Source organism: Leptonychotes weddellii, chromosome 1, assembly GCF_054177405.1.
Source record: "Leptonychotes weddellii isolate Sample4059 chromosome 1, ASM5417740v2, whole genome shotgun sequence".
Classification (NCBI taxonomy): domain Eukaryota; kingdom Metazoa; phylum Chordata; class Mammalia; order Carnivora; family Phocidae; genus Leptonychotes; species Leptonychotes weddellii.
The window spans coordinates 169393414-169417736 of record NC_138369.1 but is presented as its reverse complement, the minus strand read 5'-3'; the positions used below and the strand labels follow the sequence as shown (position 1 = coordinate 169417736).

At 35.4% G+C, this 24323-nt stretch overlaps 1 protein-coding gene across 10 annotated transcripts in view; it reads right to left on the bottom strand.

Annotated features, from left to right (window-relative positions):
* LOC115944092 (uncharacterized) overlaps positions 1–24323 on the bottom strand; it is a 501430-nt gene that overhangs the window by 46621 nt on the left and 430486 nt on the right. For 5 of the 10 annotated variants that reach the window (XR_014138746.1, XR_014138755.1, XR_014138753.1 and 2 more), the window contains one exon: positions 7237–7297. The exons of 2 other annotated variants lie outside the window; for them this stretch is intronic. The gene's annotated coding sequence lies outside the window, so the exon portion shown is untranslated. Of the gene's footprint in view, positions 1–7236; positions 7298–8996; positions 11037–24323 lie in introns of all 10 variants that reach the window. 3 more of the 10 variants (XR_014138752.1, XR_014138756.1, XR_014138751.1) reach the window with 1 other exon arrangement.

Genomic DNA, 24323 nt, shown 5'->3' with positions numbered 1-24323 from the left:
TACTGTTATTTGTAGTCTTTCAAAAAAAATCTTATTATCTTATTTCAATCAATTAATTAAAATTTGTTTTATGATGCTACCTAAAAATCTATTGATAGCAAGCGTAAAATATATCTTCTTGCATAGATCATTGACCTGGATAGAAATCTAGGCTGTATCCATTACTGGTAGATTGGCTCTGACAAAATCACTAAACATTCTGGCCTCAGTTTGGTCATCTGGAAAATGGGCTATTGATCTCTAAGGTTCTTACCATGTATAAATCTAGATTTTAGTTTTAATTTCAAACAAGTACTATTTAAGTTCCTAGTAAGTAAAAGTACACATGAATTACACAACTTACAAAGTAACTTCATTATGTACTATCTAAACATATGAAAAGTAAAGGGAAACCTAAGGTTGAATATGATTGGGGTCAAGTAAGTGTTCCAGCAGTTCATAGCGAAGAGAAACAGAATTGGGATTTAAGAGGTATCAGATATAGGGGAGAAATGTAGGTGTTTATTAACTCACAGATGCCACATAGAGTAGAGTGAAGTTAAAAATGAAGGCACACACACACAGTGCCAACTAAAAATCAAGAACTACTATCAAACAGACTTGCCCAAGGTTAAAAGTGATACTCCTAATTTCTCTTAAATTCTAAACTTTAAAAGCTTGAAGAAGTCCACCTAAACACAGAATTTCTCCACTGTATCACAAAATGTTTTTGTTTCATTTAAAAAAAAATTATTCATTCACCAAAAATTTCATCCTATATGTAGGGTCCTAGGGTAGGGAGTTGCAAGTTTTGAAAAGACAGATATTTCTGTACACAAGGGGCTTGGGCTTATAAATAATACAGAGTAGCTAGTTTCATAAATCACCTTTAGATGCTATATCACAGGCTCAATTAGACCTCATAGACAGTGTTAAAAGCAACAACAACAACAACAACCTCCTTAGCCCATAATGATACATTCTGAAGAGTCTAGAAATAGATAACACAGAATTTTACTGCTGAAGCACAGTTTATTCTAAGGTGTGCATAGATTCTCACCATTGCTCATAAATGATCAGAAGTTCAACTCAAGTTTAAAAAAAGGTACATACACTGCTGAAGGTAAAAGGGTAAGTCACAGTCCCCCTGGGCACTTGGACTTACTACTAATGGAAGTCAGAGAAAACTCTGTGGGAATAAAAGTTGCAATGACTATGAGGATTCAAAATTGAGAAGGTCCTTAGAGAAAGAGTAAAGGCTTTGGGGATGAAGAAGTGATATACACGAATCCCAAAGAACATGATATTAACAGGTAGAAGGTTTGTTTGGAAGGAGTAGTGGATAGTGGCAATTAGTAAGCAAGTAAGAGATAAAAGCTCTTTTGGTGTGTCCAAACCTTCACCTCATGGTCTTTCATAGGCATTCCCTATAGGTCTTTAGGGAGACACCATGAGTACAGTCAAGACCAGTGACCTCAAGAATTATCCCTATATTTTGTGGAAGAGAAGCTAGGCATGGGTATGAAATAATGTTCAGGGTGGCAGAATACTGTATCACATCATTTGAGGAATCTTGGAGAATCACCTATGCTCGCGAGTCAGCATTGATAACAGGGAATAAGAGAAACAAAATGATTATTTACAGAAAGTGACTCACTTATTCTAATAACATAGTCCACGTACTGCTGGATTGTTTCCAAGAAGGCTCAGTCCAACTGCCAAATAACTTATCTGATTCCCTCATAGTTTGCTGAACTAATACGAATATGAGAATATTAACATGAACCAGTATTATGAACTAAATTAGACTTCTCTAGTATGGTCCAATCAATTGCTTTGCAGTTGGTTTTCCTTTCCCTTTCTTTCTCCCTCCCCGCTTCTGTGCTTCTAACTCCTTTTGCCTCATTCCACAAAATATTTAAAGGAAATCAGCTAATATGAACACAGATACATATGCAAGTCTCAAAATATCAAGAGAGATATTGGTAAAATAATGTATAATTCACTGATAGTTAATTGTTTCCTGAATTTTCATATTTATTTTGTTACCAAATGTGGAAACCTTGCTGTATAGTAAAATTTGACCACTTAAATTCTTTTTTTTTTTTTTTTAAGATTTTATTTATTTATTTGACAGGGAGAGACACAGCGAGAGAAGGAACACAAACAAGGGGAGTGGGGGAGGGAGAAGCAGGCTTCCCGCTGAGCAGGGAGCCCAGTGTGGGGTTCCATCCCATCACCCTGGGACCATGACCTGAGACGAAGGCAGACGCTTAATGACTGAGCCACCCAGGTGCCCCTTGACCACTTAAATTCTTAAAGGAATTATTCAATCTGCATAGTTGCTCCCTCATTGAATGCTAACTCTCTAAATGCACATTATTTCCCCATGGTTTATTTCTAGATATTGACACCAGCAGTGATCCTGAATCTCGGTTTCTTTAAGATAATCCTATCAATTTGTGTATTTGTCATCTGCCATTTTTTTCATAAGAATATAGTAAGTTAAATAACCCCCATAGCTAGAAGAGCAAATTTATAATTAACTACTAGTGAAAGAACCACCCATGTAGTATTCTCAGCCTACAGAGGAGTTTTTATTTTCTGCATTGATGCTAATTATATCCTCTGCCTTTCAGAATTATTATGACTTCACATGACTAACACTTTTCATCATAGCTACATCTTTGTAATTTTTCAGCTATTCTTCTGTAATACCAGATCCCTTTTGCTAGGGTAGATAAGAGACCACGATTCTATGCACTTGTCATAGTATTTTCATAAGCTTATCCTTAAACTGCACCTCACAGTTGATTTCTGTGATAGACTTAACTCTATTGCACCAAATGGAAACAGGCATTTCTTGACAATAGTATTCTACTTGGCCCATCCATGACACCGACTTGGTCTCCAAATCTGTACACAAGAGTATTAGAATACACACACACACACACACACACACGAAAGGGACTACAAGGCTCTCAAAGACTAAACTATTTACAAATATGTAATTGTTTACCCCTCAGTTGTTTGTTTCTTCCACCTTTGTGTAGAACTGTTACCAGTACACACAACATTGTTTCTCTTTGCTAGGAGTACTTTCCTTCTCAACTTCTCATTTTCTCTGTCTCTTACTCTTTTGTCTATGTCTCCTGCCTCTTGTTCATCATCTCTTGATTAGTCCTTGAAAAGGCCTTTCTTTCTTAGAGACTACTAGTCTTCAACCTCTGCCTACGAATCAAATAATTTTGATTGAAATCATTGGTATTCAGCTTTCTAATGCTCCTGTGTTCTTCCCGTTGGTGATTCAAAAGTTCCTTCTTCACCATTGTTGGTGAATTCTAGATTCTGAGATATTCTGGATGCCAGAGTGTTCTATAGGAAGCTCACCACCACACTGTCTGGATCTTATAGTTCTTAACATATTTATATCTAAAAATCTTTTCTATGTATTCAATGTTTCATACTTAGAGTTTAAAGTTCCAATATCTATAACTATTTAATTCTGTGACTGAAAGATGATCGATATAAACTAGCCTCTTTATATAAACTATACCATTTGATGCCACTAAATTTGGTGGTAAGTTAACGTTCTCCAAAGAGACCTATTTGCTTTGTACAGACAGAATATTGTAGGTAACTTCCCTTCAAACAAAAATGTGATTCAATCCTCAATTACACGTCATATATTTATTATTAATTTCTTGACATGTTTCTGGTTTAGTTGTTTCTGGTTTATTCCACACGTGGCTGTACAAAAATAAAGGGTAGAAGACAAGGGAAGTATACAAAATACCAAAAGCTGATTTATAAAAGTGATGTTGAAAGAAAAACCATTCGTCTAGAAATGAAAGGATTTAAAAATTCAAAAGAAATACACATAATCTAAATTTAGGGTTGTAAACTATAATGAACTTATTAATAAAAATGAGTTTGCTGTATTCTTTTTATTCTAGAGAAAAAGCAATCCTAAGTTTTAAATTGTATGTCTAGGATGAATGGGCACACTCAACACAGTGAAAAAACAGGTATATTACTGATGTAGAGCAGTGTGGGAATTAAATTTAGGCAAATTTTAGGACCAACAAACAATACGCAAATTTGTGACTACTGTTGTAATTCATTCAAATATTCAATAGAAACTCATCACAGGGTGAGATCTTATACTCCATTCATTCATCCAATAAATATTAGATCTTATGTGTAAAGCACTATAGGGGATACAATGAAAGATAAGGCATGGGCTTCGCCCTCAAGGGGCTTACAGTCTAGTATATACTGGAAAAAAAATAAACAAGCACATAGATAACCATAACATAAGGGAGAAAGTGATGTGTCATAAGAAAGACTCAGATAATGTGCTATTAAGTCATTGACACTAGAAGACTTTTTTTTTTTTACTATAGTGTCTAAGTAGCCAATAAAAATAGAAAAAAGATCAATGATCAGTTTGCAAAATTAAGAGCCAAATTTTGTGAATCTGTGACTGAAAAGTTGAAATATCAATGCGGTTTAAGTCACTACTCACCAGTTCTTAAAAATGTTTGCTCATAGAGTAACAACCTATTAGAAATACCAACTTGCCAGTGTTTACAAGTAGATGCAAATGGAATAATCTAGTATTTAGGGATGAAAGGATCATTTTAATGTAAGAAAGGTTCAAATTGATTATCCAAAATACTCATGACACATTACCTTCTTGCACAGAAATTGGCTCAGTCAGGTAAAAGTGGTGAAGAATTCCTCGATGGCTCAAGTGTGCTCCAAGGAAAGCTAGAAGGTTGTACAGTTAACTCCCAGGGTGTAACTCTAAACCATACAACCTACTACCTCAACCCGGATGCACACAGCTTCCAATGTTGCTTCAAACTCCTTATCATATCTTCAGACAGCTCCTCCAAATATGGCGGCCATACACCTAAGGGCTTGGCAAGGATGTAGATATAATATTCTAACATTTCACCAATAGACTTAATATGTGTCTACTAGGACTATCCTAACCTCTTGGGTTTCTAGCACAGGTCATACAAAATGTCCTCTGACATCTCTCCTGGCATATAGTTCTACTAGCAATTAAAAATATTAAAAGCCAATAGCATTCAACTCCATTATTCAAGATAAATCAGCTCAATAGTAGTACATAAATCTAATTATAGCCTTTAATTTTCTTCTTGAAGTTGATGAGGTGTACTAACCACTGTAATGTGAACTTAAGTTTCTGAACAGGATCCATTCAGCCCTTGTTTTGAACCTGGCTATAAAAAATTCAAGTTTCTTAAGTAATTTACTGTATTTGGATTCCAGCTTGAATGGCTATGCTCTAAACCCTTCCTAGTGGTAGACACTTGAAGCTTGTCTCTAAAGACCGATGAGGGTAACAAAAGGAAATATAAATACTTCCCAAGTAATCAACTAAAGTTTAACAGGAGTTTGACTGAAATATGATTTAACAGCATTTGTCTACAGCATTTTGTTAGATTACCACACTGACACAGACCCATAGAAGCGAGCTTGTGTAGTCCATTTCACCACAAGATCGGATCTACGGGTTTATGCCAATGGGCAACATCTCACTTGGGCTCCCTATTAATGCAGAATTTATTGTAAATATTTGATGAAATTAGATGAAAATATTAATATTGATCCTTTACTACAAATATTTTTAATGCTAAAATGCTCTTAGTATACATATTCCCAGTTAAAGGCCTTCATAATATTCTACACTACTCATGTTTATATACATGAGAATTTAAAGAATAGTATATTGAAATATTTTTCACAGACTACTCTAGTAATAGTGAATATTTTGGATTTGGACTATTCTAATTAATAACGAGTTTTAAAAGAAAAAAAAGGATCCATACATGCATGTATGAATTATGTAATTGTGAAGCATGAATGTAGTATTACCAGCCTATAATTAAGACCAAATTAACTATTAAGCTAATTGTGTAAGAGTCAGACTGTGCTTGTTTTAACTCTTTTATAAAACCTCCGTTAGTGGTTTCAAGGAATGGGTAACATTATAACTTTCTCATAAAACAAGTAAGATCTTGTTGACTAGGCAGAGAACACAGGAAGTCACTAAAAAGTCTTGAATGTATACATATGTGTCTATAGTTGGAATAATACTGAAATTAACAATATTTGGATAAATTGTTATCAGAAAACTAAAATTAATATTAACAGCATTATTACTATTAGCAGTGCTACTACTACTATAATCTATACTCCAGATCTACTGCATAAAAGAGGACATAACTTGCCTCTTAAACACAATATCTTCAAATTTATTTTTTTAAAAAAAGATATTCTTAAAACATAATATATAGCTAGTTACAACTCTTACCTGGTCAACAGGTTGGGCAAAAATCAATTGTTATTAAAAAAATTTAAGCCACTACACAATAAGCAAACACACAAAGAATAAACATAAAGCCAGCCACATACATATTTTTTAAGATTTTAAGCTCAACAGCAACAAAACTGTAAGTTGTACAATCATTAATCATTTCACTCATATCCACAATATTTAGCATTTCTAAATTATATCTTCATTGTGAAAAATAGTAATACTACATAAAAATTACTTAGTGTTTTTGCATGTTTTGAAATAAAATAAAATGTGTTCTATAGACTTTATGTAGATAATTTGGTCTACATAATTTTTTTTACCATTATTTATTTTCTAATTATTCCCATTCTTGTTAAAAACTATAGTAAAAAATCAACAGTCATAATTGCATTCAATTATAGTAAAAATATCTTAACATGTATTCATAAACTTAGATGTGAAATAAAAAGCAACATTTGTTTTGGGTTTTATCATAACTATAAGAATGTATATTTTGGTTTCATTCTCTTATTAGGTCATTTTTTTAAAAAAGCACAACTTTATTCCCTCTCTCCAGATTTCACTTCCTTTTACCTGGTATGACAAATGAAAAAAATATATATTTTCTTTTTCTAAATTACTTTCTATTCAACCATTACATGAATGGATATATAGATATATGAATGGATATATAGATACATAATTCCAAGAGACTCAAACTGCACATAGATCATAAACTCAGACAAAAATTTGTCACAATGGTAGGTAATAGCATAAATTCTCAAGCCATCAATGAAAATTCCAACAGCTAGATCCATAAAGACTATGAAACAAATTCTTAAAACTAAATATAGTCAACATTGTTTTGTGTTTCTTCTTTAAAAATATTAAATATTAATTGTTCTTTTGCTTTTTGTTTTTACCTGAGATGATTTTCTCCTATGATCACTTTCTTCACTTCTCATATCCATTTTAAGTTTTTCCCTAAAACAACCACAAAAGGAGAAATATCAGACAACTGCTTGTCTAGGAGGATCATCTGGCTGGATGGTGGGAATGAAGGTAGATGATCGAGAAGAAAACACAGTATCAAAATGGGCAAAACCTTTTAAAGTATTTTTTTTAAAGGCTTGGAAGACTCCTAGAGCCCCACCCAAGGCTACTCATATGACATATAATGTGGTTTCATAGTTTGCATTTACGCGTTCATTTTGGTTGGTGTTGTTTTCACAGTAACAGTTTTGAAAGTGAAAGGAGGCATAGCTGTAAAGAAGCGACTAGGTTTTGCACAATGAACTAGTGAAAGCTGAAAAGAGATTTGGATTTGGCATGGAGCTTAATAAGATAATTAAGAGTGTAGAGATTAATGGCTCCTAAAAATAACATTTAAAATAATGTTTTTCAACTAAAGGATCTTGAAACATGAAAACAGGTTTATAAATGTTAATTAAGGCTGTGAAAGTTGATGTTCCATTAGCTGAGGCAGCATAAAGGAACAAGAGCTATTTTTTTAAATAATTAGTGAACAATAACCGATAAACTTAATAAAACGTTTTATTTGAATGTTATCAGTATATAGGGTAATTGTAATTTCCCATAATTCTTCATAGAATAACAAAAAAAGGAGGTAGAATTCATCAGTTCTATAATATTTTCTCTTTGTTTACCCTACATATTTTCAATATGATAAAATATGATTTTAAAAGCACAACAGTTTGCTCCAAGTTTATTCTTTTCACGGAGAATATTATACCATCAATTCTTAATATGCAAATTATAGTCTTCATTTATATATGCTCTATTTTTAAGAAGTACTTTCTCTTTTTTAACAATTTTTAAACATGTTTAGAAAGAGTTTTAATCAATATTAAAATAGGTGGAATACATCTGCTAATCCTTTCCCACTGAACCAGGCAAAACTGGGTTTTGTTACAAAATGCTTAAATTGCTTAACAATTTACTCCTACAAATAGACAAAATAATTAGAATGCAATGCATTTATCTGCTGAACCAATCATTGCTTTAAACTTAAAACAAGTTTGTATGTACTTTTTCCACTAAAATACTTAATGGATATTTCCAACGCTCTCTGCAACCGCCCTAAGACAAACGCTTCTTTTAAAATATATTTTAAAAGAGAGTATTATTGTGGAACAAGCTTCTTTTCTACTTAGCAACTGAGAGCATGATCTTTTCATCCCTATTTCGGTTATACTGAAATCCTGGTAAATAATTTAAATACAACTTCCCCCAAACTAATTTTATTTCTTAATATATCTTCTAATATGACCCTTTTTTAGAAGTTCAAAAAGTTTCTTCCTTCACATTTCAAATTATGAGTCACAGCAAATAAAAGATTTAGTTTCTTTAAACAACTAGGACTAAACGCTCACTTTTCTTAGATAGCAAAAACTAATACTGTACACGAAAAGCACAGATAACATATTAATGTCTTTCCCAACTTCGATGTATAACCAAAATAAAAACATGTACCATCTTTTCCATACACATTTTTCTATTTTTACGTAAGTTTCTATTCTAATCAGGATTAGAGCAAGAGAGCAAAAGGAAAAAGTTAATAAGAGTAAAGTGGGTGATGAGCTAAATAAGAGTACATTGAAAGTTCAAGGATCCCCTTTTATCTAAGAGTAGGCTTAAAAAGAAACAACAAAAAAAGTTATACCTGATATGAAAGGTGCGATTTCACCAAGTGCAATATATTGCTAATTATGCCATATTTTTGAAATAATAAAAATAAGGAAGGCTCATTTGGTTATGTTGCCTTACAAAGCTGCTTTACAAAGCCCGATGTCTCTGTAGGTATACAAGCCAATGTTTGCTTTTTTTTTGGTTTGTTTTGGTTTGGATTTTTGTTTGTTTGTTTTTGTTTTTGTTTTTGAGCAGGAGCGTCTCATATTTTTCAGCACTGTTGCATGGAGTAGGACAAACTCAAGATTTTTTTTTTTTCTTCGGGGCTCCTGTTATTTCTTGGAAAAAAGGACCAGGGTGCTTGTCTTCTTTTTCTTCCTTCTCCGTATTCCAGGCACAAAGCACTGCGCAGAAACTGCACCAATCCTTGCTGTCCCTGGCAGCAGAATGGTAGAAGGTGGGAGAGACCAGGAATCCTTCCAGGCTGAGCTGACTTTAGAAATGAGGATTGCACACGTTTGTCTCCTGAACCAAAAGGGTGAGAAGGCAGGGTGCCAGCTTGCTACACGGCTGCAATGATCTCATGCTCACTGCTGCGGCCGTCCTGTTTGCCCTGTTCAAATGCCTGTTCATTATAAACCAAAAAAAAAAAAAAAAGTACTTGGATTCTTCAGCAAGCAGAAAGGGTATTAACATTTAAAAAAATCAGCAGTAAGAAAAGCCAAAAAACAAAAAGCACATACAATTTTAGGATTCACTTGTTATGCCTCAATATTCTGTTTATATTTTTCTTTTTTTTTTTTTTTTCCTATTTAGAGATAAGCAGCAGAATTTATCAGGCGTGAAAGGGACAGCCTCCTGGTGGCCTGCCAAAAACCCAGAATAAAGGCGAAGTTGTGCTTCAAAGCTCAGTCGCTTGCTGAGTCTGGCTAAAGTCAAGTATTAAGATCCACCATTTTCTGAGCCATGCTAGAAAAGAAGAAAAAAGTCAGGACGGTTGCTGCTTTCCAAGTCTCCGTTGGCACCATCACAAAATCTCAGTCGTAAGGTCACATGATTCTCTGCCAAATGTAGAGTGCATTCCCATCAACCATTCTGCTGATACTGCGAAGGCAGCTATTGTCTCGTTTAGACCCAAAGTTCAGCCCACTCTTCATTGAATTAGCTGAAAAACGCATCACCTTTGGGGGCTGGGAGTCATGGAAACGTCTACCTGGCAAGCTGCCCACTTTTTCTGCCCATCAACCAGAGATGGAATTGTGCTGCCTAATGCAATGATGACTTGGAATGTGAAGACTCGTCCAAAGTGAATCTGATTCTTGCAACGCCTGTTTCAGTTTGCACAGAAAACTCTGGCTTCTTTTATTTAAGGTGGGGGGGGTGGATCTTTCCTACTAACTGTAGCAAAAAAAGGTCTGAACATGCCTACTCTGCAACTTGATTTCACAACACACCCAAACGGTTCTCAAATGAAAAGACCGAAGCCCTGCAAGTTTTCGGAGTTAAACGCGTCCCTTCCTCTCTCTCCTTTTCCTAACTAGTAAATGCAACAAGCTCAGGACATTTGTTGTAGTCTCTCACGTTAAGGTTTAAAATCCGTGAGATTCTTCTCACTTTCTATTACTTTCTGATTTTATCTGGCACTGATTTTATACTCTGTGGCCACAAAATCCACCCGCAACAGTAGGGATGCATTATTGCTGCAACCCCCTTCGAAGCAGTCCCCTGAGAGAGGCAGTTGTCTCCTCGACCACATAAAATCTTGCAACTGGGTTCTGTGGTAATCCTCATCAGTACCTAGCACAGCTGCTGTGCAAGTTTGCTGAGAATGACTCATGTAAGAAGTGGTCTTTCTGTTCCTTCGCTAGCTAGTTTGCCTGTTTGGCATGAAAGATACCTTGGAAAGATTTAGGGCATGTTATCGACACCTCTTAGGCAATAAAATGAAATGCTCACCCCCTTCCCAGTGAATTTCCATTCTAGCAGGCGACGAAAGTGTCCATGGACGAACATTTCCAGACTTTCTAACAAAAGTATAGTGAATTCAATCTTTCACTATTACTTTAAGCAGACTCTAAAGCCAAGCGGGAAAGCAAGTATTATGATTAGTATTTAAACCAAACACACTTGGGAGTACTAAGAAGAATCATGTTCTATTACCTGCATTTAAAAACGGTGCAATGACGGGAGATCTTTATCTAAAGTACAGTTATGCTTGCAAAAAAATTAAAATAAATTCAGGGCTTTACAAAACGATGGACTAACATTCCCCCTCCTCCATTTATGGATGCCCACACATCACACATTACAGGACAAAGATTTAAAAAGACCATCAAGGGGCACCTGGGTGGCTCAGTTGGTTAAGCAACTGCCTTCGGCTCAGGTCATGATCCTGGAGTCCTGGGATCGAGTCCTGCATCCGGCTCCCTGCTCAGCAGGGAGTCTGCTTCTCCCTCTGACCCTCCCCCCTCTCATGTGCTCTCTCTCTCTCTCATTCTCTCTCTCTCAAGTAAATAAATAAAATCTTTAAAAATAAATAAATAAATAAAAAGATCATCAAACCATGATTTGCTTAAAAATTCATCATCCCCCCCGCCTCAAAAGAAAATTCCAGGATCTAGGAAACAGATCCTAAAAATAGTCTGTGGTCTTTCTGGTGCCACATTCTTTGGGTCACTTTCTTTAGAAGTGATAGGAGTGAATGTGCACGTGTGCACACACATACACGGGAACTATTCTGGGGTCCTCCCCACTTGTAATTCAAAATACAAACAACTCTAAGCCAGAAAGCAAAAACTGACACATGTGCTGAAATTAAATTGCTTTATTCGAGATTGCAGAATTCTGGGCAAATTTTGCTAATGCCCTCAGCACATGCTTTGGGTGCCTGGTGGGACTCAAGCACAGGTGGCAGACACATGTGTCCCATGCTTCGGCACAGCAAGAAAAAAGGAGGTAAGCTCTCGGAGAATGAGAAATGTAAATTTTCAGCTCTCATTCTCTTATTCAGCAGATATTTATTAAGTACTCTTATGGGGGTTGGCCTTGTGACAGGCACAGGGGAACAGCAATGAATCAAGTGAACGTGCCCCCATGCAGGAGTCAGTCAATGAGAACTTGCAAGTGGCAAAAGCTTACTTCTAAAGGTAAGTGTTGCCATAAAATGCTAAAGGAGCATTTATTGGTGATAAAGTAATCGAGAAACAAGCTGGTACAAATTGGAAAGTAGAAGTGAAACGGATATCGAAAAATAAATTACAGATAGACATGGGTTCTTTGTCTCAAATTGTCTCTTTTTAATGGAAAATTTATTAGTCGCTTTTTCCTAATTCTGTTTAAGTTCCCTATAGAAACCAGGGCAAAAATTGTATGCTGCCCTGCCAATTAAAGAATAACGAAAGAAAAAAGGACAAAAAAGAAACGGGACAGTTTTTCCTAATCCTCCTGTCAGGTAAAACTAAAAACCCTGGACATCATACATAAAACAAACATCAGGACACTCTGAATGATGGAGAGAAGAGGACAGAACAGCCAGGGACCTCGGGACCCAAGGAACAACGTTGTGGTGAGTTCCCTGGATTTTATTTTTGACTCATCTATCCAAAACTTGGAGCAGAAGAAGCCAGCAACCCAGAGACACCAATTGGTGCAGACCAGAGAAGCCTCAACAAAAGCCTGTTCTTTGCAGCCAAAGGACAAAGAAAGCAGCAGCCTAGGAAGACAGAAAGCACTGGGGCAATACTACTTTGCTCTGGTCAGACACCACACAAACAGCCACCCCCGTACCTAGGCCCAGTGGGAGCTCCTGCAGACCCTTGGTAGGCTAGAACAAAGCATCCCAACTTCCTCTCCCCAACCCCAGAGTGGTGTAAGGAAGTCTAAATAGGAAATTGGGACTTTTGTCCTTGTCAAGGGATAACAAGGTGCCTACCCTAACCCAATGTAATAATGTCAGTGGAGACTACATTGGGATCCTGGACTTCCACCCAAGCCCAACAATAATGAGGCACCATTCTCCCTCCCTACTAAGGTTGTGTTGGACAGAGGAGGCCTAGTGGAGGGTCAGGACATTAGAAACTGTCCAGCTCTAGAATTCCCTAACCTGTAAGGTGCCAGCAGAGGCCATGATGGGGGCAGTAACAAACCACTGACATCCCTCCTAGCCAGGAAAGTATCAGTGGAGGCCTACTGGGGAATAGGAACTCTCACCCCACCCAGCAGGAACACCCACTCAGGTGTCAGTGCTATGGCTGGCAATGACAAGGTGTACCCCCTTTCTCTGCTGGAGTAGTGTCAGAGCAAGCCAGCTAAAATAGAAGGTTTAATAATATCCAGAGTCTCGGGGCGCCTGGGTGGCTCAGTCGTTAAGCGTCTGCCTTTGGCTCAGGTCGTGATCCCAGGGTCCTGGGATCGAGCCCCGTGTCGGGCTCCCTGCTCAGCGGGAAGCCTGCTTCTCCCTCTCCCACTCCCCCTGCTGTGTTCCCTCTCTCGCTGTATCTCTCTCTGTCAAATAAATAAAATCTTTAAAAAAAAATAAAAATAATATCCACAGTCTCATAATACCCAAAATGTCCAGGTTTCTTTCAACTTAAAATCATTTGTCATACAAAGAAGCAGAAACATCTCAAACTGAATGTAAAGAGACACCAATACTTGTGAACACCAAGACAACAGAGATATTAGAATTACCTCACAAAGATTTTAAAGCAGCCATCATGAAAATGCTTCAATGAGAAATTATGAAACATGGTTGAAACAAACAAATGTCTTATCAAAGAAATAGAAGTTTCTAGAATAACCAGATAGAAATTTTAGAACTGAAAAATATGATAACTATGATAAAAAAAAATGCAGGAGGCAAAGGAAAGAACCAGTGAATGAGGAGAGAGAACAATAAAAATGGTCTAATCTGAACCACAGAGAGAAAATATACTTAAAAAAAAAAAGTGAACAGAGACTCAGGCAACTGTGGAACTATAATAAAAGAAAACATTTGTGCCATTGGAATCCCAGAAAGAGAAGAGAAAGAGGGCAAGGCATAAAACATGCTAAAAAAAATAATGGCCCCAAATTCCCCAAATTTAGTAAAAGGATGCAGATTCAAAGAGGCTGGGCAAACCACAAGCAAGAAAAAAAAAAGACATCCATCCCAAAACACATCATAGTCAAACTTCTGAAAACTAAAGACAAAGAAAAAAACTTGAAAGCAGCAAGAGAAAAACATAATCTTCCTTTAGAGGAAAAACAATTCTGATAAGTAAATTTCTCATCAGAAACCATGGAGCCCAGAAGTAAGGGGTACAATTTTTAATGGCTGAGAGAAAAGAACTGTCAATCCAGAATCCTATGTCCATGGAAAATATCCTTTAGGAATGAAGTGGAAATCGTCATTATCAGATGAAGGAAAAATAATATAATTCTTCAACAGTAGACCCACCTTGAAAGAATAGTTAAGGAAGTTGTCTAAACAGAAAGGAGATGATAAAAGACGAATCTTGGACCTTTAGAAAGGAATAAAGAATTCAGTAACAAAAATATGAGTAAAAATAATAGACTTTCCTTCTCTGATGTTTTCCAAATTATGTTTGATGGCAGAAACAAAAATTTAACAATGTCTGATGTGGTTCTAAATGTATGTAGAGGAAATACTTAAGACAATTATAAATGGGTATGGATAAAAGTACAAGAAGGGAGGTACAGTCCCTGTACTTCACTTGAACAAGTAAAATGAAGACACCAGTAACACTGTGATGTTATGTATATAAAAGCTAATACATAAAACAACCTCTAAAAAACTACACAAAGAAATACACTGAAAAATACTAGGAAGTCAAAATTCTAAAAATTCTAAAAGGTGTTTAAATAACACACAGGCAGGCAGGTGATATGAAAAACAAAGAGAAAAAAAACAAAGAATCAAATGGCAGGTGTAAGCCATAATGTATCAATAATTAAATTGAGGGGCACCTGGATGGCTCAGTCGGTTAAGCCTCTGACTCTTGATTTCAGCTCAGGTCATGATCTCAGGGTCATGAAATTGGGCCCCATGTGGGGCTCCAAGCTGGGCATGGAGCCTGCTTAAGATTTTCTCTCTCCCTCTGCCCATCCCCCCACTCTTTCTCTCTCTCAAAAAAAAAATAAATAAATAAATAAAATTGAATGTAAATTGTCTGAATACACCAATTAAATGGCAGAGATATGCTCAGTGGATTTAAAAAAAATGTGGCTTAATTATATACTGTCCAAAAGGAACTCAATTCAAATACAGTGATATACACAGATTTAAAGTAAAAGCATGGAAACAACATATATATATATATACACACATATATATAAAATATGTATTTGTATACAGATATATGTATTACATGTAGTACATACACATTATATCTATGTCTTATGCAAACATTAATCAAATAAAGCAGGAATAGCAACATTAATATCAAATAAAAGATCTTCAAAGCAAAAAAATTACCAGAGACAGAAATAAACATCATATAATGATAAAAAGGAATATCCAACAAGAAAACATAACAACTCTGAATGTGTATACACGAAAGAGCTACAAAATGTGTGGAAAAACAACTGGTAAAATAGAAAAAAATAGACAAATCCATGATTATAGTTGTAAACTTCAGCATACCTAGAACAACTGATAGAAAATTAGCAAGCATATAGAACTTAATATTATCAACAAACAGGATCTAATTGATATTTTTAGAACATACACCCAACAATAAAAGAATACACATTCTTTTCAAGTGTCCACAAATATATTCCAAGATAGGCCATATCCTGGTCTATAAAGCAATTATCAACAAATCTGAAATCCTACAGAGTGTGTTTTCTGGCCAAAATGGAATCAAACCAGAAACCAAAAAGAGAAAGATAATGGGAGAATCTCTAAACACTTGGAAGTTAGTTAACACACTTCTAGATAACCGTAAGTCAAAGAGGAAATCAAGGAAAAAAAATACACTGGAGTGAATGAAAAATGAAAATAGAACATAGCAAAATTGCTGGGACACAACTACAGCAGTACTCAGAGGGAAACTGATAGTACTAATTGCATACATTAGAAAAGACAAAAGTCTCAAACCAATAATCCAAACTCCAATCTCAAGAACCAAGAAAAAGAAGAGTAAAATCAACCTAAGGCAAAATAATAATAATAATAATAGCACAAATAAATGAAATTGAAAAACAGAAAAGCAGTAGAGAAAATCAATGAAGCTGAGAGTTTGTTCTTGGAAAAGATAGATAAACTTCTTGGCAAGCCTCCAGCATGACTGACAAATAAAAAAGAGAAAAGACACAAATTGCCAATCATGAATGAAACAAGCATATCACTACAGACATCTAAAGACAATAATGGAAAATTACAAGCACTAAACACAGAACTTAGACAACTTAGATGGAGTGGACCAATTCTTCAATAAGACAAATTACCCTAACCCACCAAATATGAATTAGATTATTTGAATAACCGTGTAACTATTAAGGAAATTGAATTTGTAATTTAAAAACTCTCTCAAAAACAAAACTCCAAGCCTAGATGGTTTTGTTGTATAATTCTAACAAATATTTAAAGAAGACTTAACACACACATACTCTACACAATTTTTTTTTTTAGAAAATACAGGAGGGGACAATTTCCAATTTATTTTATGAGATGAATATTATCCTGATACTAAACACAGACAAACACAGTAGAAAAAGAGAAATACATAGACCAATATCCCTCACAAACATCGATTTAAGATCTTTAATATTGTACTAGCAAATAGAATTCAGCAATATATAAAAAAAATTATATACCATGGCCAGTTGAAGGTTATTCCATTGATGCAAGTCTGGTTCAATATTCTGAAATCAATCAATATAATCTACCATAAATAGGCTAAAGAAGAATTATCACATGATGATACTGATAGATAAAGAAAAATTCAGCACCCATTCATGATTGAAAACTCCGACAACTAGGAATAGAGGGAAACATCCTCAATTTGACAAAGATCTTCTTTAAAAAAAAAAACAAACACTATAGTTAGCATTCACTTAATGGTGAAAAACTAAATGCTGTCCCCATAAGATCAGCAATAAGGCAAGGGTCTTCACTTTTACCATCTATTTGATTTAATGCTTTGAGTTCTATTCTAGCTGGTGTAATAAGGCAAAAAGAAAAAGGAAATAAAACATAAGATATATAAATACAATATTAATTAAAATCACTCAAAATTTAAACACTTAGGTATAGGTCTAAAAAAATGTATAGAACTTGTATGATGAAAACTATAAAATGCTGATGAAAGAAACCTAAGAGATCTGGAAAGACATATCATGTTCATGGATTGCAAGTCTCAACATAGTAAAGATGTCAATTCTTCTCAAATGGATATAAAGGTTTAATGCAATGCCCATCAAAATTAAGGAAAATTTTTGGTAGAGATAGGTAAAATTATTCTAAACTTTAGAATACTTGAAATGCAAAGGAAGGAACTAGAATAGCTAAACAATTTTGGAAAAAATATATTGGGAGGAATTGTCTAATTTCAAGATGTATTATATAATAGTACATTATTTAATATACTAATATTAAGTATAATATTATCTATCTATATAATAGTATGTTATTAATAACAAATATAACAATAGATTATTGTTTGATTGTAATCAAGACTGAGGTACTGGCAGTGAAATAACCATGTCAATCAATGAAACAGAACAGGGAAGCTAGAAATAGACCCACAGATATATGTCCAATTGATTTTTGACAAAGATGCAAAACCAATTCAATGGAGGAAAGGTAGTCTTTTCAACAAATGGTACTGGAGTGATTGATCATCCATAGGCACAAAAAGAGAGAGAGAGGACTTTGACTTATATCTGTACAAAATTTATACAACCTATACAAAAATTAACTCAGGGTGGATTACAGACTTAACTGTAAACATAAAAGTATAAAACTTCTAGCTAATAACCTCAAACAAAATCTTTGGGATCTGGGGCTAGGTAGAATGTTCCTAGAATTGACACCAAAATCACAATCCATAAAAACTGATAAATTGGTTTTTGTCAAAATTAAAAACTTTTGCTCCATTAAAAAAAAATCCATTAAAAGGATAAAAAGACAAGTTGCAGATTGGAAGAAAATATCTTCAAACCACATACCTGACAAAGGACAAATATCTAGATAATATAAAGAACTCTCACAATTCAACAGTAAAAAAAAAACAACAACAAACAATCCAAATGGAAAATGGGCAAAAGATAAGAAGAGACATTTCATCCAAGAGGATATACAGATGGCAAATAAACACATTAAAAGATGTTGAACATCATCAACCATTAGGAAAATGCAGATTAAAACCATGTGATATCACTACACCCCTATTAGAAGAGCTAAAATGAAACAAAGCAAAATAGTGACACCCCCAAACATTGGTGAGGATATTGGATCACTCATGTTATTGATGATGAGAATGTAAAATGGTACAGTGACTCTGGAAAAGAGTCTGTCATTTTCTTTTAAAAACTAAACATAAGCTGGGGCTCCTGGGTCGCTCAGTTGGTTAAGCGTCCGACTCCTGATTTTGGCTCAGGTCCTGATCTCAGGGTTGTGAGATGGAGCTCCGTGTCAGGCTCCACATTTGGTGGAGCCTGCTTAAGATTCTCGCCCTCCCTCTCCCTCTCCTCCTCGCCTCCCGCACACCCCTCCCCCCCAAAAAGAAAAAAAACCTAAACATATGCTTACTATATGACCCAGCAATTTGGCTCTTGGGCATTTATCCCAAAGAAATGAAAATTTATATTCATGTAAAAACCTGTACATGAATATTTATAGCAACTCTTTTCGTAATAGCTCCAAACTGGAAACAGCCCAGATGTCCTTCAACTGATGAGTAATCAAACAAACTATGATACATCCATAGGTTGTGATACTACTCAGCAATAAAGAAGAACCAAGTATTGATACACCCAGAAACCTGGATGAGTTCAAGAGAATTATGCTGAGTGACCCCATATTATGCTGGAACCCCAAAGTTTATATTCTATATAACTACATTTCTAAATTCTTGAAATGATAAAATTATAGAAATGAAAAACAGATTAGTGTTTAAGGGTTGTTAAGGCAGGGGTGGGAGTAGGATGGAAGTGGGTATGACTGTAGAAGGGCAACATGAGGAATCCTTACAGTGATGGAAATATTTTGGATCTTGAGTGTATTCATGTCAGTATCTAAGTTGTGATACTGTACTATATTTTTCAAGATGTTACCACTGGAGAAAACCCAGTAAATAATACATGGTATCTCTCTGTTTTATGTCTTACAACTGCATGTGAGTTATTTCAAAATAATAAACAGTTTAAATTTTTTTCTTTTAAAGATACACCAAGGCATCTGCTTTTACTGGCTGTGTGCACTGTTCTTGTGTGATTGTCAAGAAAACTCTCCTGGAAAAAATCTGAATGTACTAGCTGATTATTGGTTTATTTAGACTTGAAATCCCAGAGTGCCAGTCAATGCATAATGATTTGATCAGCTAGGAAAAATTAGCTTGGGGAAATGTTCTAAATCAGGGGTCAGCAGACTTTTCTGTAGAGGGTTAGATAAGAAATGTTTTCGGTGCTGTGTGTCATAGGCTCTTTGTTGCAATTGCTGGACTCTGCTATTGGAGTATGAAAGTAGTCACAGACAATGCATGAAATGAAAGAATATGGTAGTGTTCCAATACACTTTATTTCTGGACAACAAAACTGTAATTCATCAATTTTCACATACAAATAAGTTTGCTTGCTTTTCCAAATACATGTAAATATAAAAATCATTCTTAGCAAATAGACTACAAAAACAGGTCCTGGATTTAGCCCAGGGGCTAAAGTTTGCTGACCTCCCAGCCAAATCACTTTTTTGGACTCATCTATTGTCTCAGGATTCAGTTTCATTTCCTTTTTCTTTTCTTCTAGAACATCTTCTACATTTCAAAAGCTGCTAACTGCTCCCATTTAGGAATTCCCCCCAACACTGTATTTCCATCTATGTTTTCCTTGTTCATGGTATGAAAGGATAAAAACACAAGTTTTATTGTTAAAATGCGGAGCATTGCACAAAGTAGGAAATTGAATAAACATCACCTTTTGTTTAAATTTCTTCATAATTTTAGTGAGAAATAATGCTGCCTTAAACTGTGCCTCTTTAATGATACATGCCCTGAGAATCTTTAAAAGAGGACATTGCATGAGCAAACTACTAGAAAGACTCGAACTTATTTGGACCATAAGTTGGAAAAAAAAAAAAAGATACATAAAAAGGCAGTTAGGGTGGTGCTGTAGGATGGATAGGAAAGTTGTTCCGAGAGAAAATCCTAAGAGTTCTCATCGCAAGAAGAAACTCTTTTCCTCTTTTATCTTTCTTTTCTTTTTATTGAACCTCTATAAGAAGATAGATATTAGCTGAACCAATTGTGGTAACCATTGTACAATATATGTAAATCAAACCATCATGCAAGATGCCTTCAGCTTAAAGAGAGATGTATGCCAGTTGTTTCTCAATAAAAGTTGTAGTTGCAGGTGTTACTTGCACAGTGGTGGTTGGGGAGTGGGGTGGTAAGGAGAGATGGCATTAAAAAGCAGAAAAGAAAAGGAGCGCATGACAATAAAAAACAGATTGAAATTGTTAAATTAATTAAACAAGGAAGCCATTAAACTGAGGTGGCTTAATGTCTTAGTAGCCTTTATAAGCAAGCCCAAACCTAAGCTTGTAATGCCTCAAGGCACCCAAGGATGACCACTCATAAGCAGACACAAGGCTTTTCCAAATAAGGCAACTGCTTAAGCAACAGCCAATCAAATAATTTCTTGCTTTGCCTCTGTGTCTTCTCTATAAGTCTTTCCCCTAGTTCCTATTGGTGGAGCACTTTTGAGAGCTTCTACCGCTTTTGGTTTGGTGCTGTCTGATTTGAAACAATTTTTGCCCAAATAAATGATTAAAATTTTTAATATGCCTCAGTTTATCTTTTAACAAAATTAAACAAGTCAGAAGAAGATAAAACCACATCAAGCACAAAGTGAAATTTAAAAGCAAAGCCTACATGGGAGTAAGGGTAGTATACAATAACTTGTATATTCTTGTAGTCAAAATACTTCATTGAGGCCATGTGGGTGAAGGGGTAGGCTTCTAATGGAATTATTATTTTCATAAAAAAAAAGATTTTTTTCCCACAAATTATTCTTAAAGATACTATAGAATGCAGTTATTAAATCATGTAAATGAATAACATTTTGGAGTCCTTAGACAATATTACCTAGAATTTCTTTAGAGAATTAGAATGAATAGGGGCGCCTGGGTGGCTCAGTTGTTAAGCATCTGCCTTCGGCTCAGGTCATGATCCCAGGGTCCTGGGATCGAGCCCCACATCGGGCTCCCTGCTCGGCGGGAAGCCTGCTTCTCCCTCTCCCACTCCCCCTGCTTGTGTTCCCTCTCTCGCTGTGTCTCTCTCTCAAATAAAGAAATAAAAAAAAAAAAAAAAAAATCTTTAGAATGAATAAACAAAGAACAAAGCCTTTTTTAGAATTAACTAACTTCAAATGATTACTAAAGAAAATTAAATTGATTATTATTTTTACCCTTATGATCAACTAAAAACCAAGGCACATTAAGAACTCAGGACCATTCATTATCTTTTTTATCAAATGGGAGCTGATGAAAACATTTCAATTGGAATGAGAGGTTTTAAATAAACATAATTTCTTAAAATACTATCCATAAAGTAAAATGAGGTATTATCATACTGATATGAGTTAATATATATATATACTTAAAAATCATGTTAAAACCCTTTAATAGATAGATATGAATAGAGAAATATTAATATCTATTGAGCATTCTCAAATTATAGGTCTGGTGCTAAGCAATTTATGTGATTCAGTTGCTAACTCTAAGATTAATTTCTCTAACTTTTATGAGCATGAAGAAGATCATACATGTATAGTTATCTTTGCTGGTAAAACACTACCCATCACACATTGGGGAAAAGAATGTGGTTTTTAAGTGTGTGGTAACACTGGTGTTTTAAGTGGCTTGGGGTTTTAACCATTACTTTTGCAGTAACTATGGAATTATACATTTCAGTTTTTATTTTTCCAAAATAGAGAACCTGAATAATATGCAATTTTCATATTGCATATTACCTAAGTAATCTTAAAATGCCTTTTTTGCTGTTAATTACTTCTGGGCCTCCTCAGATCTAGAAATTTGGCCCACAAGTAATTAGCAGATTCTTTTATGCTTTGGCTAATTTACAAATTTGGGGTACCAAGATTGTCTCCTGAAGGGAGGGCCTGAAATAAATTCATATAAGATTAAGAAAAAAAATCAAGCCCCCAAATTCAAAGTGTACATTATAAATGCTCTACTTTCTTGGGTCTTTTAATAGGTTCTAGTAACATATTAAGAGATTGAAAAGGTAAATAACATCAAGTTTAAATTAATAAATTTGGGTAGTTAAAAATGTTACAAACTGGGGTGCCTGGGTGGCTCAGTTGGTTAAATGTCTGCCTTTGGCTCAGGTCATGATCCCACATAAAATCCCACATCAGGCTCCCTGCTTAGCGGGGAGTCTGCTTCTCCCTCTCCCTCTGCTCCTGCCCCCTGCTTGTGCTCTCTCTCTCACACACACTCTCTCAAATAAATAAATGCGATCTTAAAAAAAATGTTACAGACTGGTAAAACTGTTGGTTATGTTATTAATCTTAAGAAGAGCATTTATCTTAGGGGCCCCCCGGGTGGCTCAGTCAGTTGAGCATCTGGCTCTTGATTTCGGCTCAGGTCATAATCTCATAGTCCTGAGATGGAGCCCTGCATCAGGCTCTACACTCAGCTCAGAGTCTGCCTTGGATTCTCTCTCTCCCTTTCCCTCTGCCCCTCCCCTGCTCAAGCTTGCTCTCTCTCTCTCTCTCCCCTAAATAAATAAATAAATAAAATTAAAAAAGGAAGAAGAGCATTTATCTTAAGTATGTATGATATTTTATTTCCTGGCTTACATACAAGTGAGGCTCACATACTAAGCAGTCTTATAAGTCTGGCATCTTCCTTGAGCACTTAGTAGCTATGCCTTATATATCAACTAATTTCAGGTTTCATGGGAAGGAAGAGCTATAAGAACTTCTATTTAGCAAAATGGAAGTTTTTATTAGAGTTAATCAACAAAGTCATAAAGCCAAGTTTCTACTTAATAGGAGGCACCACTGGGGCTTCCTTGACTTGATATTAAATGTTCATATAACTTCACCAATTGCATCTCCAGAAGTAAGTGGTAAAGCTTTTGGAAACAAGCAGAGCGTAAGCCAATGGTGTCCAGTCAAGATCCAATCCCAGATCTGAGGCAATATTGGGAGTACTGCTGGGAAGGGCATGACTTCATTATTCCCTTTTGGCCACTGGATTATTTGACAGGACTGTTTCTCTGCAGTCAAGTGAATATGCCCAGTATAATGTAAGGATGCTTGGTGAATCAAAAACAGAGTAATTATTAATTAATGCCATCCCAGGAGGGTAGAGGCACTTTATTCTACAATGTACAAGTGTCTCTGCACCTCAGTTTTCTATTCACCACATCTCTCCAGACCTTTTTCCAGTGTCTGTTCTCAATTACAGATAGCACATTCTACTTTTGAAGTCACATATGACCTGACTTTACCCTCACACATGTACTGCCTATTACTGATACTTTAAAATAATTTTGATTTCAGATAAAATTGCCCTCCACTTCCCCACTAACTTGTGGTTGTGCTGATGTAGTGTTATTCTTCAGGTCTGCATATCTTCTGTACGTGTGATGACAGATACTCCTTAAAAGGGGTGTGGCTGAACCAAGAGTGGGCAGAATTAGCAAAACATGGATTATTCATATGTTGCCATCTGTAGCCAATTGCGTCAAATTTATTCCAGATCCATAATGGGAATTCTCCAGATTATTCCCATATTGGTGGTCTGAGTACAATAGGTTTTTACATCTCTCCAGGAGAACCAAATGAAAATTCCATGGGATGCTTACATTTGGAATCATGTCAGGGGCTCCAGAAAGAACTTACTGTTCATATTTTGCAAGCAATCTTTTTTCTATTATGATGTTAATATGAGTGACAAGACTGTTTTTTTGTTTATCAACAACCTTCATTTTGTGAGTAATGCAAGGATAATTTTATTCATATTACCTTCATGAATTAAGACCATTTTTATTTCCCAAAACACTACGTGTAACTAAAAAGAAATAGAATGGAACTGATTTGTACATGAACTGAACCCACTTTAATCAGATCTTTTTTCTGTTGTTCCCCAATTCTTGAGCTAGAAGAAAGA